The 15515-nt window shown below is 47.4% G+C and overlaps 1 protein-coding gene across 1 annotated transcript in view; it reads right to left on the reverse strand.

The window, feature by feature from the left end:
• The window catches only part of LOC149352483 (putative G protein-coupled receptor CG31760), a 142883-nt gene extending 128704 nt beyond the window's left edge, over positions 1-14179 (reverse strand). Inside the window, exon 1 of the mRNA XM_089581674.1 lies at positions 14008-14179. The gene's annotated coding sequence lies outside the window, so the exon portion shown is untranslated. The remainder of the gene's footprint in view (positions 1-14007) is intronic.
• Positions 14180-15515: the final 1336 nt, after the last annotated feature.

The raw sequence follows: 15515 nt of genomic DNA on the forward strand, positions 1-15515 counted from the left end.
TTAACACTGCATGCTCTACAGGTACAGCCATGGACAAAAGTTTACTGCATGTGAAATTCCGGAAAAAATTACTTCTGCGTTACCTCGCTAGCTAGTCAGCGAGTATAAATCCAGTAGATGGAGCACCTATGTACCGTTATACCTTGATGCTTTTCATTTACCTTCTTTTTCTGACTGCAGAGGAACAGACGTTTTCGTACGAACCTACGTCCCGTAAGTTCTTTTCCGCGACGTTATATGCTTTGTGTGGTCTTTGTGTGGTACGTGTGGAAGTTGCACGTGTACTCGACGGAGGCCATAGAGGAAAGCTCCGGATTAATTTCGACCCCTGGTGTTCATTAACGCCCGCTGACATCGCGCAGCACAACAGCGTTTTTGCATCTCGATTCCACAGAAATGCGGCCGCCACGGACAGGGCCTGATCCGGGGACAATGGGCTCAGAGTCCCAACGCCAAAGCCGCTGAGCCGCTTGGCGGAATTAGTGCGCCTGTAGGCGGCGACATGTGCGCATTAATCGGCACTCGCAAAACGTAACGCGTGTTTTCCGTTGGCGATCCGATAAACAGATTATTTCTGGTATGTGCTCACACAAACCGCTAGCGCTTACCACTTAGGCGCCCCGCCCGTAAGCACGGACCGTACTCACTCGTAAGAGGTTACATCTCTGGAGCTGTCTCAACTGTAGGTATTTCATCCGAGCGTCGAGAACTGGCTGTTTTTTAAGGATCTCTGTGCTGGGCTCGTGCTTGTCAGATACGCAGGGAGTTATCATGTACCGGATGTTTAAATTATTCAACGCAGGTTTTTCTTCCACAAGCCCTAAAGATGGGTCGATAAAGTGGTCTTCGCAGGTTGACTGTACGACAAGGTGGACATTAATTACGTGCTGGCGCTCAATGAAAGAACTATTCATCACATACGACTAACCGGAGCTATTTAAATTTTGGTTATATGGCGATTGATTATGTTGTGAAATTGAATGACGTAAAACTCGAAGGCAAGCCCAGATTTTTAAATATCGGAATCGGCCAAGTGGTTCGAGATATCCAAAGTTAAAAAGGTGCTTTTGAAATTCTCGTTAAGTTGTCTTTCCCACATTGAAAAGAGATCGAATGGCGTCGATCGAATTTCTAAAGCAGAAAAAAAAAGAAAGAAAACTTGTGAAGATTGTGTGTTTTATGACGTTGAAGATGCTAACGTTGTTTCCGTGACATCACGCGCAATGACCGCAATCTGACGTATGTGCAACGTGGGAAAGCAAATTCAATGCGGTTTAAAAAGCGCCTTTTTCGTATTAGATATCTAGAACCACACTGTCGATAGCGAAATATTAAAAATATGGCTCGCCTTCGATTTTGAAGAGCTTCATTTTAGTAATTTAAACTTGCAACCTAAAACCGAAAATTAAAATATCGATTATTCAATATCAGTTAAATAATATTATTTTCATTTCACGCTGCCACGTAAAATGTCCGCCTTCCGTACAGTAAACCTGAGGAGTGCGTACCGACCTACATTTCATGACTTTGGAAAGAAAAATCTTTAACGAATAGTTTGAAACACCGAGCTTTTTTTTTTTTGCGGTTAAATGAAATACTCCCAGCGCCAAACAGGAGCGACTGCGTCACTCATGCCTTACCGAGGGAGATAAATGCGTGAGCTTAAAAGACAAAACAAAAACGGCGTGAAAGGAACGCGTGCAAAAGGGGAGAACAACACCAGGGCGACGCTCGAACACAACCAGAGCAGAATGTGTTCCAGCTTCGTCCCGGAGGCGTATTCTATAAGCTGTCCATTTTGAAATGGCCTCGCGTCTGTCTGGTCCTCTGTTACTAGTCACTCAGATGTACCGGCGGCTTTCAAACGTCTGTGGAAGGGGACCCGGCCATTGAATAGAAGGCGACTGGACCTCACCGTCGACTGCATATCACAACCAATGGCAGCCAGCGGACAGGTCCGGTCGCCTTCTGTTGAGAGAGTGCTGCAGTGCACCTCACCAGTGCCTGTGTATCACTGTCATTTCCAACCAGTGGTGAAGTCATTCGCCCTCTGCCCAATGGCGAATGTTTTCCACAGACGCTTGAAACCCGCGGGTATAGCTAAGTCACCAATGACAGGACTGGACGGACGCGAAATGGCCATTTTAAAATGAACAGCTTACTGAATACGGCCCTGGTGTCGCTCTCTACGTTTGTACGCGTTTCTTTCCCGCTTGTTCTTTTTTCCCCCTATTATATGCGCTCGAACCGTCTCAACAAGCGACAAGCAGCACAGTTGGCAGCGCGTGAGTCCCGTATAGGCACTTTCCTGCAGCCAGTAGGTACGGTAGGTGCGCCGGTAGGAGGAAGGCGTAAGCGCTGCCGTGGTGGGGCGCCACAACTATAATCATGAGGTAATTGGAGCAGGACTCTCACTTAAGCACCCATAGTATTGTCCGATGCCTGTCTCGTATTTCAACGTGATAGCGTTAAGGACCCTGTTCAGCGGCAGCGCTAGCGTCGGCGGCGTGTCGAGAAAAGCAGGTGCCCCACCTGCCACCAAGTCACGCGACCTTGTGACGTCATACGAGCCTGTCCATTGGATTGTGAGTAAATTGCTCATCGTAGGACAAGTTGAAAGTTCAATTAATGACTGGTCGCGAGAGGTTGCTGGAGAATAGCAACCCGGGTCTCACAAGCCCCATCGGTGGCAGTATTCCAAGCAGGCACCTGCCGGAACAGTGAAGCATCACTTAACCGCTGCACCATTGTGCCAAGAGTGGTATGAGGGGTCTCAGCGATCTATGAATGTAAAGCACAAAATGACCAACTCCGCATGGATGGGCATGTAGGCAGAACCTGGGCGACAGAGAAGGAGTACTTGTGCGGATAGGAACTCTTAAGGGTAGGTTAAGCTTTATGCGATGGTGAAACTAAGAACAGTGTCCGTGACTGCGAAGTGATAGGCAAAGAAAGCCCCAGGCCTCTGAAGGGATCCAATAACGCTGCCGTGCCATAGCTTTAAGGCGGAGCTTAAATGTCCCGTAAAGTTTTTCAGTTTTCCACGACTGTATCCCTGCTGCGTTTCGTCATTCCCTGTCGTGTGCATCTCAGCGCAGACTGCCTTTATCCATCCGAGCACATGGAAGGCGCAGTCGATAATAAGCCTGAGTTTCTAAAAAAAAATTGCCATCCGTCACTACCTCACTTTTTAGTATATGACAAAGAATTTTTTCAAACACACCACGCCCGCGCGTGCGTGTGGGGATTGCTTTGTTTCCTTCTTCAGCGTTAACGCCTTGGATCAGCGTTATTAACTTATTTTAAATTGTTTTGATCCGTTTGCGCCTCGTAACGCGCGCTGGTGGAACTTTTTATTTTTTTATTTTTATCATGTTACGTCGCCACACACACTTTGTCTCTGTTATAAGCAGGTGTAAACTGAACCAGTAACAGGTGCAAATAAACTAGCAGACCAAAGAGTGAACTGAAACGTGGATTACGAGCAACGATCAGTGTCGGTTCAATTTTTAAGGAAATATCACGCCTCGAGTTGCTGATCAATTCGCTCTTTCCCTGCCATATGCTAGCCGTCCTGGTAAGGTGAGATGGTAGAGGGACTGTTCCAGTAAGGCTGTAGTCATGGGTTCGAACTCCGTACCGGGATGAATTTTTCTCCAACTGTGGAGTTTCTCTGAAAGCTGTAGAGCTTTCCTTTGTAACCGTAGTGCTGCGCTTTGGCGGAGGCTAATCAGTGACTAGTCCTTTATTACACAAAAACAAGCAAGTCGCTCCCCAATGCTTTTAGGTGTTTGCAGGGGAATTGTGCTGTCGTGTCATGTGCCTTAATTGCAGCTTCTCTGGCATGCCAGGTTCTGTATTTCTCGCACTCGCACGTTGCTGCACTTCCCGGGCGCGCGAAACACCGAATGCTTTTGGGTTATACCACCGCCCGTACATATACTGATGCTGGCAAAGCAAAATAATGAGTTAAGCACCCACTATGGGGTAGAAATGGTTCCGTTTAGCAGAACAAGCTGTCGTTCTTCCTTAATACTTAAAGTTTCTATTCAGCCGATGATTGGTACAAAGACTAAATGATGTTCACACTAACGCTTTGCATTAGATATGCCTGGCAAGCGTAATACTCATTTGTACAGCCTGTAGTCATCAACCGGTGGCGATATATCGTTCAGTACGGGAAGGCTCTCCTGTCCTCTGTGATGGACAAGCTTCTGTACCCGTGTTACACACTGTAGTGGCCGTATATGGGCCATCCGGGTTTAGGGCGTCGTATTTATAGTTCCAGCATGCATGTTTATCCTTCGCCCTCAATAGCAGCACCTCAATGGCGCCGAATTTATCGCTCTTTACTGGCCATACCTCGTGTGCACGCGGTTTGGCGACTTTTGAATCCGTCTGACGGCATCGCTCTACAACGTGCATTTTGTTATTGTGAGGTAAGAACTTTCGCGTGCTACTAGCATTGGCCTACTCTGTGTCGAATACATTAGAAGAAGCTGTTGCCATCGAGGAATTGAACAGCAACGCAAATTATACCGCGAATGTAAAAGACAAGGGACGGATGAAGCGTGCGTGCGATCAGAACCGAAAACTTCCAGCGCGATACGCACCATGTATCTGCCCAGGCCACATCGTCAACCGTGCTGTCAACAGCCCGGCGGGTGAGGGCAAGGACCATCTCCGAAGTTTAATTCTCGCCGTAATCGATAATGAAATGCAAGAAAATAATGAAAGAAAACAAAAAACGTACTTGTCATACGGACACCTCATAGCCCGCTTTTATATTGTACAAAACAGAATTCTTTCAAGCCTGAAATGCTTGTAGGTGGTGTATACCCGGTCTTAGCCAAGCTGTTAAGCAGTGTTGCTCAAAAACTGTCCGTGCATTGTCCGTCGCCTATAATACTAGTAAGGTAAGCTACAGGCCGCTTTTCGTACTGTACGTCGAACCTTTGAACCTCCTATTCCCAGATGGGTGCCCAACCTGCTGAGCCGTTATCGCATGATTCCCCTTCTTAAGTGCGAGACTGGATTTGAAAATAACAGCAGTTCTTAAAATGACTCTCCTTGATACCAGATCATCCGCCAGTTTTAACACATTGTACTCACATCATCTAATGGCAAACTCTTCCCTGATTTAAAACGCATTCCGAATAAAGCAGTGACACAAGGAACCAGCATCCTGACTGCAGCTTCTAAACGCTATAATACCTTTAGACCTGCTGTGGAGGCTAAGGAGAACTATAGTAAGTCATATTTGTGTACAGACGCTTGACTCGACTAACGGAAACAGATTACCACGAAGATTGAAGGATAGGATCCTTGCTAAACTAGCGCTTCACCAAAGTCTGCTACAAAAGTCTAAAAAACATGCGCCATAGATGCCGGTTCTCTACGCAGAGAGCAGTTAGTACCCAATGGTGAGAGGTTCTCACAATATATCTCTTTCTCATTCATTTCACACGTAGTGAACCGCGTTCCTGTGCGAAACTGAAAAAAGAGAGAGTTTTTAACCCATGAAAATAATCTATCTATTCGTGAAAATCTTCCCTCTTTCGGGGGTAGCATTTTGCCCCAGAACCAGGGCACAGGAATTTATAGTCTTTGCTGCAGCTGTGTTTCAATCACAGTTATAAAACAAGAGCCCCAGAGACTTTTACACCAGCCGGAAAATGGTGGCTTAGCCTCATTTCGTCTACTTGTAAAATGGATTATCTCAAAACTTTTCTTTCCCTGAATCTTGACTCTATTCGCGTCAGCGTGCGTTAAGAATAGGTGCCATTACTGGCAGAACATAGCACACTGACTTTATTGAAAAATTAACAAAACTCAGCAGCGAGAAAGAGAAGGCTACGATAATCTGCAAGCGCCGATTTTGATACCAGTGCGTAGTTATTCAAAAGGGTTGAGAATTGGGCGAGTTGGTACGAATTCATACTGCCGTGGCACCACGAGGACAGGGACGGAGACGGAGTGACGACGAGTGAGTTATTCACGCGCTTTTCGAGTTATTTCGAGCTTACTTCTAAATCCAGCAGGTGGATAGGCTATAACTCCTTTCTTCCGCAGCTTCGTGATCATGCAGCGACTACACTCTATACAGAAAGGGGTAAGAAGGGAGTAAGCAGTACTCTTACGTACTCCATTTTATAGAAGGCACTGCGCTAGAGGGCAGCTTACTAATCTTTTTACTCCCACATAGACGTATTTGTGTTTACGGTGTAGGGCAGGTACAATGCAAATATTCTATTCGGATTCTATTGTACTTTTCAAAATTTTTCTGACTCTTCGTCATTGGCTGAAGCGATGGCATGCCGCCTAGCCTTGCTGTGCTTGAGTTAACAACGGAGAGCGAACGCGAAGCGCATAGCGTCGTTTCAGGCAGCGACGAAAGCGGTAAAAACAACATTTGAATACAATCGAAGTTGAATTGGTACATTATCCCGACCCCGGTTCCCATGGAACTGCATCCGAGAGCTCGACTTTATTTTTGCTTAATAAGTAAACGTGTTAAGCCTAGTCATGAACTCTTCAATGACGCGAATTGCCAGTACTCACGCCGCTTCGCGACGGGCTTTTCAAAGCGTAATGCTGCCGTATTAGTGGTTGCCGTCATAAACGAAGATCGTTAGCCTGTGAGCCCGTTATACCGCATATAGCATACGAAGACGCCCAAAACATCGCATTACCGGCCCGATCCGTTGCCTTCTCTTTTTTTTCTCTCTTTGATGATGCTGAGGTTTGTTGGCGAAGATATGGAAGGTATTCATGCGACATTCGAAAGAACTAAACTAAATGCTTCCCTGAATTTTGGCGTTCCGCCACAAACGCGCCAGCAAGTTGATCTCAGCTCTCGCATTATACGAACCAAGGCAAGGCACGTGGATAAAATATTCCTTGCGTAAAGTATCTCCCTGTTTCGAAAATGCATCAAGCAGCAGTGCAGAAACGCTATGCGGATAGAATCACGGAGTGGAGAAACTATAGGAAAGCAACACTATCAAAGGGTAACAGCGCTATGAATAAGATCTTTCTTGGCTCACGAGCTCAATATGGGCACCAATGCTTTCTTTTATTCCTTCGTGGATTCTATCTGTGTAGGGCGCAGAGGTATATGTTTGGTGCCTGACAGGGCCTCTGCATCACTGCTGTTCGGGGCAACAAGTCGTTCACACAACGAAAGTGATGTATAATAAAGAACATAATTACCTTGTGATCAGAGGATTTCACTTAGAAATGCATATTTCAACAGGCAATACTAATATTGAAACGACGTGATCGACGTCATAAAAAAAAGAGAAGAGAATAAAGCAATGCAATTGACGAAAAAAAAGGTCAGGTATATCAGAAGCGGCATAGAAGAACTATTTTCTGTTTTGCACAAATCACAAATGCATTTGGGGAAAGTATTATATAAGCTTCTGCTGAGCACTATTGAATATACATAAAGATTTTTGCTTGAGGCTCAGAATAAAAGTGGCATAGTGAAAAATAATCACTCATAAAGAAATAAATTCGAAATAGGTTACGACAGAAATGTAAGACAGGTTATAGAAATGGAAATGTGGTGTCACTGCGCACAAAAAAAATGCCTTTCCTTTTGAAACTGTTGTAAAGTTTCTTTGTATTGCATGTTTTTTTATGTCTGTTTGCTGTTCTAATAGTTTGAAAGATGTTTGCTGCTATAGTAAGCGCGGCTGTCATTCTACACTTTGAATCTCGGATTACATATGTATTACAGCTGTCAACTGATATCGTCTGCAATTTATTTTTATGGAACCATTACATGTGTTCAAAATGGTACATTTGATTTGCTTTTAGCATCCTATATTTCATAAAGTATTGTTAATATTCTTGTACTGCCCACATATTTTTCCCAAATTCCTATTTTTTTTTTGGTAAATGATTAGTTACTCCAAATCAAGGCAGTCGTGGTTCCCGAAACCAAAATGCCGTTACCTAATTTTGAATAAAGAAGAGCAATTGAGGGCCTGTTTTAGCCCGGCTGGCTTTAAGTTTTCGATTTGATACATGCATCCAGGACACCAAGCAAGGTAGGACATCAAGCAAAATAGTTCACTTTTTAGTTTATCGATATAACCTTTCCGTGTTACGGTTTTGGTAAACCAAAACGCCAATATTTTTTGCTTGTTAAATTGTCCAAGTAATATCTCCTCAAATTTAGTACAAAAATTTGATGAATGTGCAGATCATTTTGTTACCCTGTTTAAAAATTACGTGTTTACTTTCACTACTGAAATTTTACAGGTTGTTTTTAAGTCAGTCGGAAAGTTTTTTAAAGGGCAAGCTTAAGCAAATTTTTCAACTTTTTGTAGCCCCACTGAAGATAATCCAGGATCGAACCCGCGTCTTTCGTGTTAGCTGCCGAGCAACATAACCACTGAGCCACCGCAGCGGCTTAAGATGAGATATGTTTTACGCATGCGTACTGGTACGAAGCCGTAAGGCCACTGTCAATTAGTTTTAGCGGTACTCTTTAAACGCCACACCATTCAAGTTGCCTGAGCTGAATATTGCATTGAACAGAGTCAAACGCTTTATTCAAAACCTGAGTAACCTCGATGAGTCATTTTGTTCTGAATATTTTCAAACATGTTATATTTCTCAGGGACCGAGCCTAGCTTTGGAGACTTTTCTGAGAACTGTTTTGAGAATGAGTTATGATAAAGAGCAGCTGAAAAAAAAAAGCGTCAGCTGATCATATATGACGTACTCCAATATATTAAAGATATAAGAAACGCGAGAACTCTTCAATTATTATTCATTTCTCTCCGCCTGCTCAGATGCCAAGAGTGCCTGCATATATTCATTAATCTGGAATTTCGGAAAGCCTCTTATTTATTAGACAAAATGGCACTAGATTAATAAGGTTCGCTCTGTGCTTAATAGAAGAGCTCCTAATTTGAGTGTGTTTTGGTCGAGCATTAGTTTCAAGAGATATAATACTTTTTTTTCACTTTCAAGAGGTGTCGTTTAATCTAGCATACTTGGCTCCAGTTGCCTTCCAGTCCCACGCTCCGAACTTTTCCAGAGTCTGTACAGTCATGGGCAAAAGAAAGGGATCCGCCCTCCTCGTGATCCGAAGATTGCCGCTCTGCGTGGGGGCACTACCTGACGAAGACTTCCTGTTGTCGATACTAGCCCAGTGCGCCGGTCTTAATTTTGCCCCCGACTGTACTAGCGCAAAACGGCAATTCCCGAGTCTGTAATTGGCTCATTTATAATGATCTCAATCCTTTACATGACGTCATATGCAACACCTGCTTCAGTTGTGCAATTTATTTTTGGTTTTTCAACGTCCGATACTGATCTAATTATTCGATTCTCTCCCTCAAGCTGTAGTTCTCAGCCGACAGTTTTCCGTTCCTGGCTGATATGTTCTGAGACTTTTGCAGAGTTCTTTCAACTCACCTACCATCTCGTTATTGTCCTTAAAGGGGCTATCACACTTCTTTATGCCCCCTTTTAATGCCCCAAAGTCCGTCCTTAGCTCGCGCTTCAGCTCGTAAAGCACTTTCGCATTCGCGGTTAGGAGACGTGTGAATCGCGCACAGATTGTCAGTTAAAACAGGGCGTTGACGACAAATCTTCGCTGCGTTATGCAGCTGTGCACAGTTCAATGCGCAGTTCTGTAAACCTTTAGCGTTTGCATTCGCGTCCACGACGTGCGCACGTGCCTGCTGTCCATTCAAATTCAAGCGACGGTGGTAAGTTTTTCCTTTCCGCAGATACTCAGCGGTAGTTCAACTAGGCCGCCACTGCACTTTATATGTGGTCTGGAGGCGGCCATCTTATTAGATTTATATCTGGATTCTAAGCTTTCGCTAATGTTTATTTAAAACTCAGTTACCTAATCACGCAGTACTTTAAAACTTTGGTGGCTTAATCAATAGCTCAGCTGCTTTGTTCTTTTTATGTGTTTAGGGATTAGACTTCGGAGGAATACGAGACTTCGGCAGAATTCGGCACGCGTAACTGCATCCGACGGGTGGTGTACTCGCGAACGCTCTGTGGAGCGCTCGCTCATTTGTTCAGAGTGCCATCGGCGTGTGCGTAATAAGTTTGCGTGCGGCGCTGCGCCTTGGTGAGATGCGGCGCTCGACACGTGTTTAGCCAAGAACCCGACCCGCGTGGGAAGCCGGCATGCCTGCGAATTGGATCAGAGAGCAGCATCGGACGCTTGAAGTTCGCCACGGGCAATGCGAGGGAGCTCGAGAGCGGAGCCTCCTGCGAGATTGCCAGCGCGACCGAGGAGGCCCTGTCTCCGAGCGCTCGCTTCGTACCGATCCGCGGAGAACGTCGACCTAATTTCGCATCACGACCCTGAGCGGTCGGCGATCCAATCTCATCGACATCGATACGGCTGTTTGCTGGCGAACGCCGCGGCCTCAGAGAAGGGAGCATCTGGTTACTGGGATTCGGTTTTGCGCGATTAAACGAAAATATCACCCACCGCACTTGCGTCTATAGTCCCGACATACGCAAGCTCCCCCTGTATGCACAATTCGCGTGTCCAACTGAACGTTGGAGTCGTGAGTTTAGTACAGGGCTACAGGGCCACACTTTTACGCAATGCGGAGAGAGCCCGCGGGTGATTAAATTTCGTTGGTCAACGCCTGAACGAAAACATTTACACATTCGATGGGAGTGAACGTCCTAGAAGGAACAAGCAGTTGTTTCCTATCCGGGTGTGTTACGCACGTACGGCCTCCTCAAACAGAGCGTCCAATATCGCCGGTTCCACTACCCCGTGGAGACTTTCCAGAGCTGCTACACCATGCATGACAGGTCGTCTCAACCCCAGAGGCAGCGGTTAGTCGTAGGTACTACTCTGTAAGCTGTGTTTGCCTCACGGTCCGGTACAAGAAAAGTAATCGACGAGGTAGTTTCAAGCAAAGTTCCTCGCTAAATTAATGTGAACAGTTGAAGAAGTGTGAAAGAATCCAATGGGAAGATTACCAAACTTGACGAGGAAACGAGAAGAACGGGGCGTAGGGTAGGCGTTACCCTCAACTAAAATTATGTTGAGGACGGCATGAATATTTTTCTTGCGACATGAATATCTCATTTGCAAGTGATTCGTTTCCAACGTCGTCTTCTCGTGTCCTAGTTAAGTTTCGCGTCCTTCCCAATGGAAAATTCATCGCCATTGAAAATCGGTGCGAACGTGTAATTCGGCGTTTATTGACTGTTAACAGGACGTCACGCATGTTTATGTCACCCCAGCACGTCGTACACTGCCGACCCAACTCTCGAACGTGCTGAGGTGGCATCCGTGCGATCATGTCCACACGTACAGCTCGCGTCACCCTTGTGTAGAGCGTTCGTGCGGCGCACTTTCTCGCATAAAAACCGTCACTTTGTGGCAGCTTATACGAGTTAGATGCAACGCTTGTGCGTAAGTAGAGCCATACAGCCTTACAAGCAAGCGGGAACTTTGCTTGGAAACCATGGGCTACTTTCTAATTTTAGTTTTCATTGCGCGGAGCACACGGCTGCAGCGCTCTACACAAGGGTTACGAAGACTGTACATTTGCGGTCAATACGAAAGAGAACACTTCGCGCGCAGAGAAAAAAAAAATTTTTTTCGCTTCCGCATAGAACTTGGGAAGGCAATAAATGGATCAAACGCATAAAGAAAAATTCCTTTTGAAAGAAAAAAAAAAGAAAAGTATGCTCCTCCCTCCGAAATTGAGAGAAAGCGTTGACTGCACGTCGCCCCTTTGATACTGCTTCGACTTGTACAGCCATGCTTAATTGTGTGCGATTGCGCGCTCATATTCCAGAGAGGCGTCTCTTGTAGCCTGTTTGCGCGAGATATTTTTTTTGTATTTTTTTGCTACCGAGAAGACACGCAGCGGTTGAGCCGACGCTCCGTAGTTCTACCTCAGCCGATTTATAGTATAGGCTCCGAGAGAAACGGGTTGCATTCGCGAGTTGCACTTAGATAACAACGCTCGCGGCGAATATTACTGTAATTTGTTCGACACAACTGCGCAAGAGTAACCCTTAAAACATTTCCTCAACTTTTAGTAAGCAACTGGTCCATCCAGTCATTCGAAACCAAATAATTCGTCGTGCGGCCTGTCAATCTTGAAATAACTGCATCGATTGTTTACCTTAATTTGTGCATCTCGCTTGACCGCCCGGCGATATGAGTTTCGTATACTTTAACGGAGCTTCCTGGTGGTTTAGCGAGGCCTCTTCCAGTGTCCTTTGCGCCTGAAATGAGAAACTTTACGAAACACGACGAATAGACCACTCGCCTTTCATGATAGGTAGCTTGCAGTGGTGTTCTCATAAGACCTACCAAAGTTTGGTTCTGAGCGAGTAAAGAAGCGGTAAAAAGGCGAATTCTTTCATGGGGTTGCTGGCTTGAGTACCTTTTCGTTTGTTGTCTTAATAGGTCGCCTGCGGCGCGTTGGACGCGGTATACTGCCGCCGTTTCTCAGGACGAAGTGGCTGCAATGCTGTGAACATTCGTTTCACCGAAATTGTGTACTAGCGCATCACACACAAGATTCTCACCGCATATATATACACCAGTTTCCGAATAGCCTGTTTCCGAAATGATTCGTTCTTAAATGTGTAGTTTTCACGCAAATGACATAGCCTCAGTTAGTTTCTCGAAACCGGTGTTAGCCGCCGCGGTGGCTCAGTGGTTATGGTGCTCGGCTGCTGACCCGAAAGACGCGGGTTCGATCCCGGCCGCGGCGGCTGGAATTTCTTTGGAGGAGAAATTCTAGAGGCCCGTGTACTGTGCGATGTCAGTGCACGTTAAAGAACCCCAGGTGGTCGAAATTCCCGGAGCCCTCCACTACGGCGTCTCTCATAGCCTTAGTCGCTTTGGGACGTTAAACCCCATAAACCAAACCAAACCAAACCGGTGTTATTTTTATTCGTTACCTAATATTCCAGTTTCTATAGCCAGGGTATCATAAGCGAAATGGCAGCTCATCTAAATAATACACTGTGGAGTTAAACTGCGGTGAATAAGGCAAGTTTCTTACCGAGGATCCTTGCTTCTATCTTAGACAGTGACCATTCGTAATAAATGCATTCAGTCACAAACAGTATTCCTGCCTTTCTTCTTTGCAGTAGTTCTGATATAGTAATTAAGCGAAAGTCACTTTGGGGGCGAAAAACAGCAAAAATCCAATCGGAAAGGAGGTATTGCAAACAGAGGTGCTGCATATAAAAAAACTGTTTCATTTAAATGGATATATTTAGAAAGCACAAGTTCGAGCAACTCAGTTTACTGCCAAAGAACGAGAACAGGCCTGCAAAAAGCTGCCGCGTGAAACAGTCTCCGCTAGCGTTGCATAGAACCGACCTTCTTAACGAGAGGCGCAGAAAGAAAACTGACAAATCAGAAACAAAACTAAGACGTTGTCAAGGTAGCCAACATTTAGGTCGAATTAGGCGATCACAAAAGGAGATAGCTAACGCGAAACAACATTGCACATAGGGACAACGGCGCAGCTTGCAATGGACGTGTCCAACAATTGTGCCTGTTGCGGAGGGGTGCCGTTATGTTTCGGACCGCAAGAAATATTTCTGCTGACTCTAAACTCGCGTGTCGAACGAAGCACCGCAGTGGAGTGACGTGCAAGCCGGCTCCGCAGTGAGGCCTGCTTGGAGAAGGCTGCGAGCGGGCAGCCTTGCCCAGGCAGACCTCCTGGCGCCGGCTAAGACCGGCCACCGTCGACGGCAGAGAACAGCTGCTGGCGCGATGCATCGGGGCTCTAGTTCTGTGCCGGGCAGCTAAGCCTGACAGCGTCTGGGCGCCGGCTCGAAGCGAACCACGGACGAGAGGATGCACCGCTCGTCGGCTCTTGCGGCGCCGAGCGATTGCCGCAACAGGCTTTTCGTGCGTTCCGCCATCACTGCCACGACGGCCTCGCTGCCGCCGCCGACAGAGACACCGGAGGTAAAAGCCGCCTATAAGGAGGCGTGCGGAGTGAAGGAGCGAGGTGGGCTCACGTTGTTTCGAAGAAGCCGTCGTCGGTCACTCGAGGGTTGCCGACCACTTGGCGACGACGAGCCTAGATCGAGCGAGCCGCAGGTGTCACTGCTGCCGGTAGAGTCGCTGCGCGGCTAGCACAGCGGCCCGTCGCGAGCCGGTCTGTCGGAGACGTCGAGGACTTCGCGGCGAGCCGGAAGTTTGACTGAGGCCTCAGTGGCCCCACGGAGAGCCGGGGCCCGAGGAAAAGGTGCTGCTGAATTCGGAAGTGACGTCGGGGGCTTCGAGATCGCATGCGCGGACCAGTGCCGCGCCGATCGATGGCGCGGCCCGCGGCTCGTCGGCCCATCGCGACCTGGCACTTGGCGCCTGTCAACTGTGGGACCGGCATTGCGAAATCAATGCCGTCGCTGCGTCGTTCCGCCGAGAGCGCGCCAAACCAGTGCTGGCCACTAACCATGCGCGTCCACAGTCGAGGCACAACCCAGCTGCGAACGAGCCACAACCGCGCACAAATCGAGTGGGTTCGCTCCCGCGCGCGCGCGCGCATTCCTTTGTCGGCTGCTGGTTGCCGGCCTGCGGTGCCGTCTTCGGGCTGCTTCGGATCTCCTGGAGCCGCGTTTAGTAGCGATCCTTTTCCCGATATCTTTTTATGGCGAGAGCTGTTAAAGGTCAGCTCCCTGGGCTTCGCGCCGTTGTAGTAGTAGTCGTAGTGCGTAACTGGAGGATGGTTGCAACGGGAACCGCTCGGGGGGTGTTTACAGTGGAGGGCGATCTCCGTGCAAGGATGAGGGTATGGTGAGAGCGAAGGAATGTTCTACCGGTGCGTTGCTGCCACGGGAGCCACCCGGCGGATGGTACCGTGAAAGGAGGAAGGTATGGTCAGAGTGTAGGAATATGTAACTGGAAAGTGCTTACCATGGGAGGAGGAGGAAGGTGGTTGCCGCAGAAGAGGGTACGGCTATAGCGTAATAATGCGCTACCGGAGGGATGTAGGAGGTTTACCATAGAAGGAGGAGAGTTACCGTGGATGGAGCAGGGTGTGGCGAGAGGAGAGGAATCCGTAACCAGAAGGTTTTTAGCGTGGGAGGAGGAAGAGGAAGGTGGTTACTGGAGAAGAAGGAGGGTATGGCTAGAGTGTACGAATGCGCAACCGGACGGTTGTTGTCAGAGGAACCACCCGGTGGGTGATTAGCGTGGACGGAGGAGGTTTAATATTGAAGGAGGTGGGTTGCCGTGCAAGGAAGAGGGTATGTCGAGGGCAGAGGAGTAACTGGAAGGATGTCACCGTGGGAGGAGGAGGAAAGTGGCTACCGTAGAAGGAAGATGGTATGGCGGCAGTGTAATAATGCGCTACCGGCCGGTTGTTGCCGCGGGAACCACGGATGGTTACCGTGGAAGGAGGAGGTACACCATGGAAGGCGGAGGGTATGGTGCCACCAGAGGATTGTTGCCACGAGAAGTACCTAGAGGCCAGAGAGCGGTTACCATGGAAGGAGGGCATGGCGAGATCACAGAAATGGCCAAC

The sequence above is a fragment of the Amblyomma mixtum genome, chromosome 3 (genome assembly GCF_055824585.1).
Source record: "Amblyomma mixtum isolate Tamu chromosome 3, ASM5582458v1, whole genome shotgun sequence".
Taxonomy (NCBI): domain Eukaryota; kingdom Metazoa; phylum Arthropoda; class Arachnida; order Ixodida; family Ixodidae; genus Amblyomma; species Amblyomma mixtum.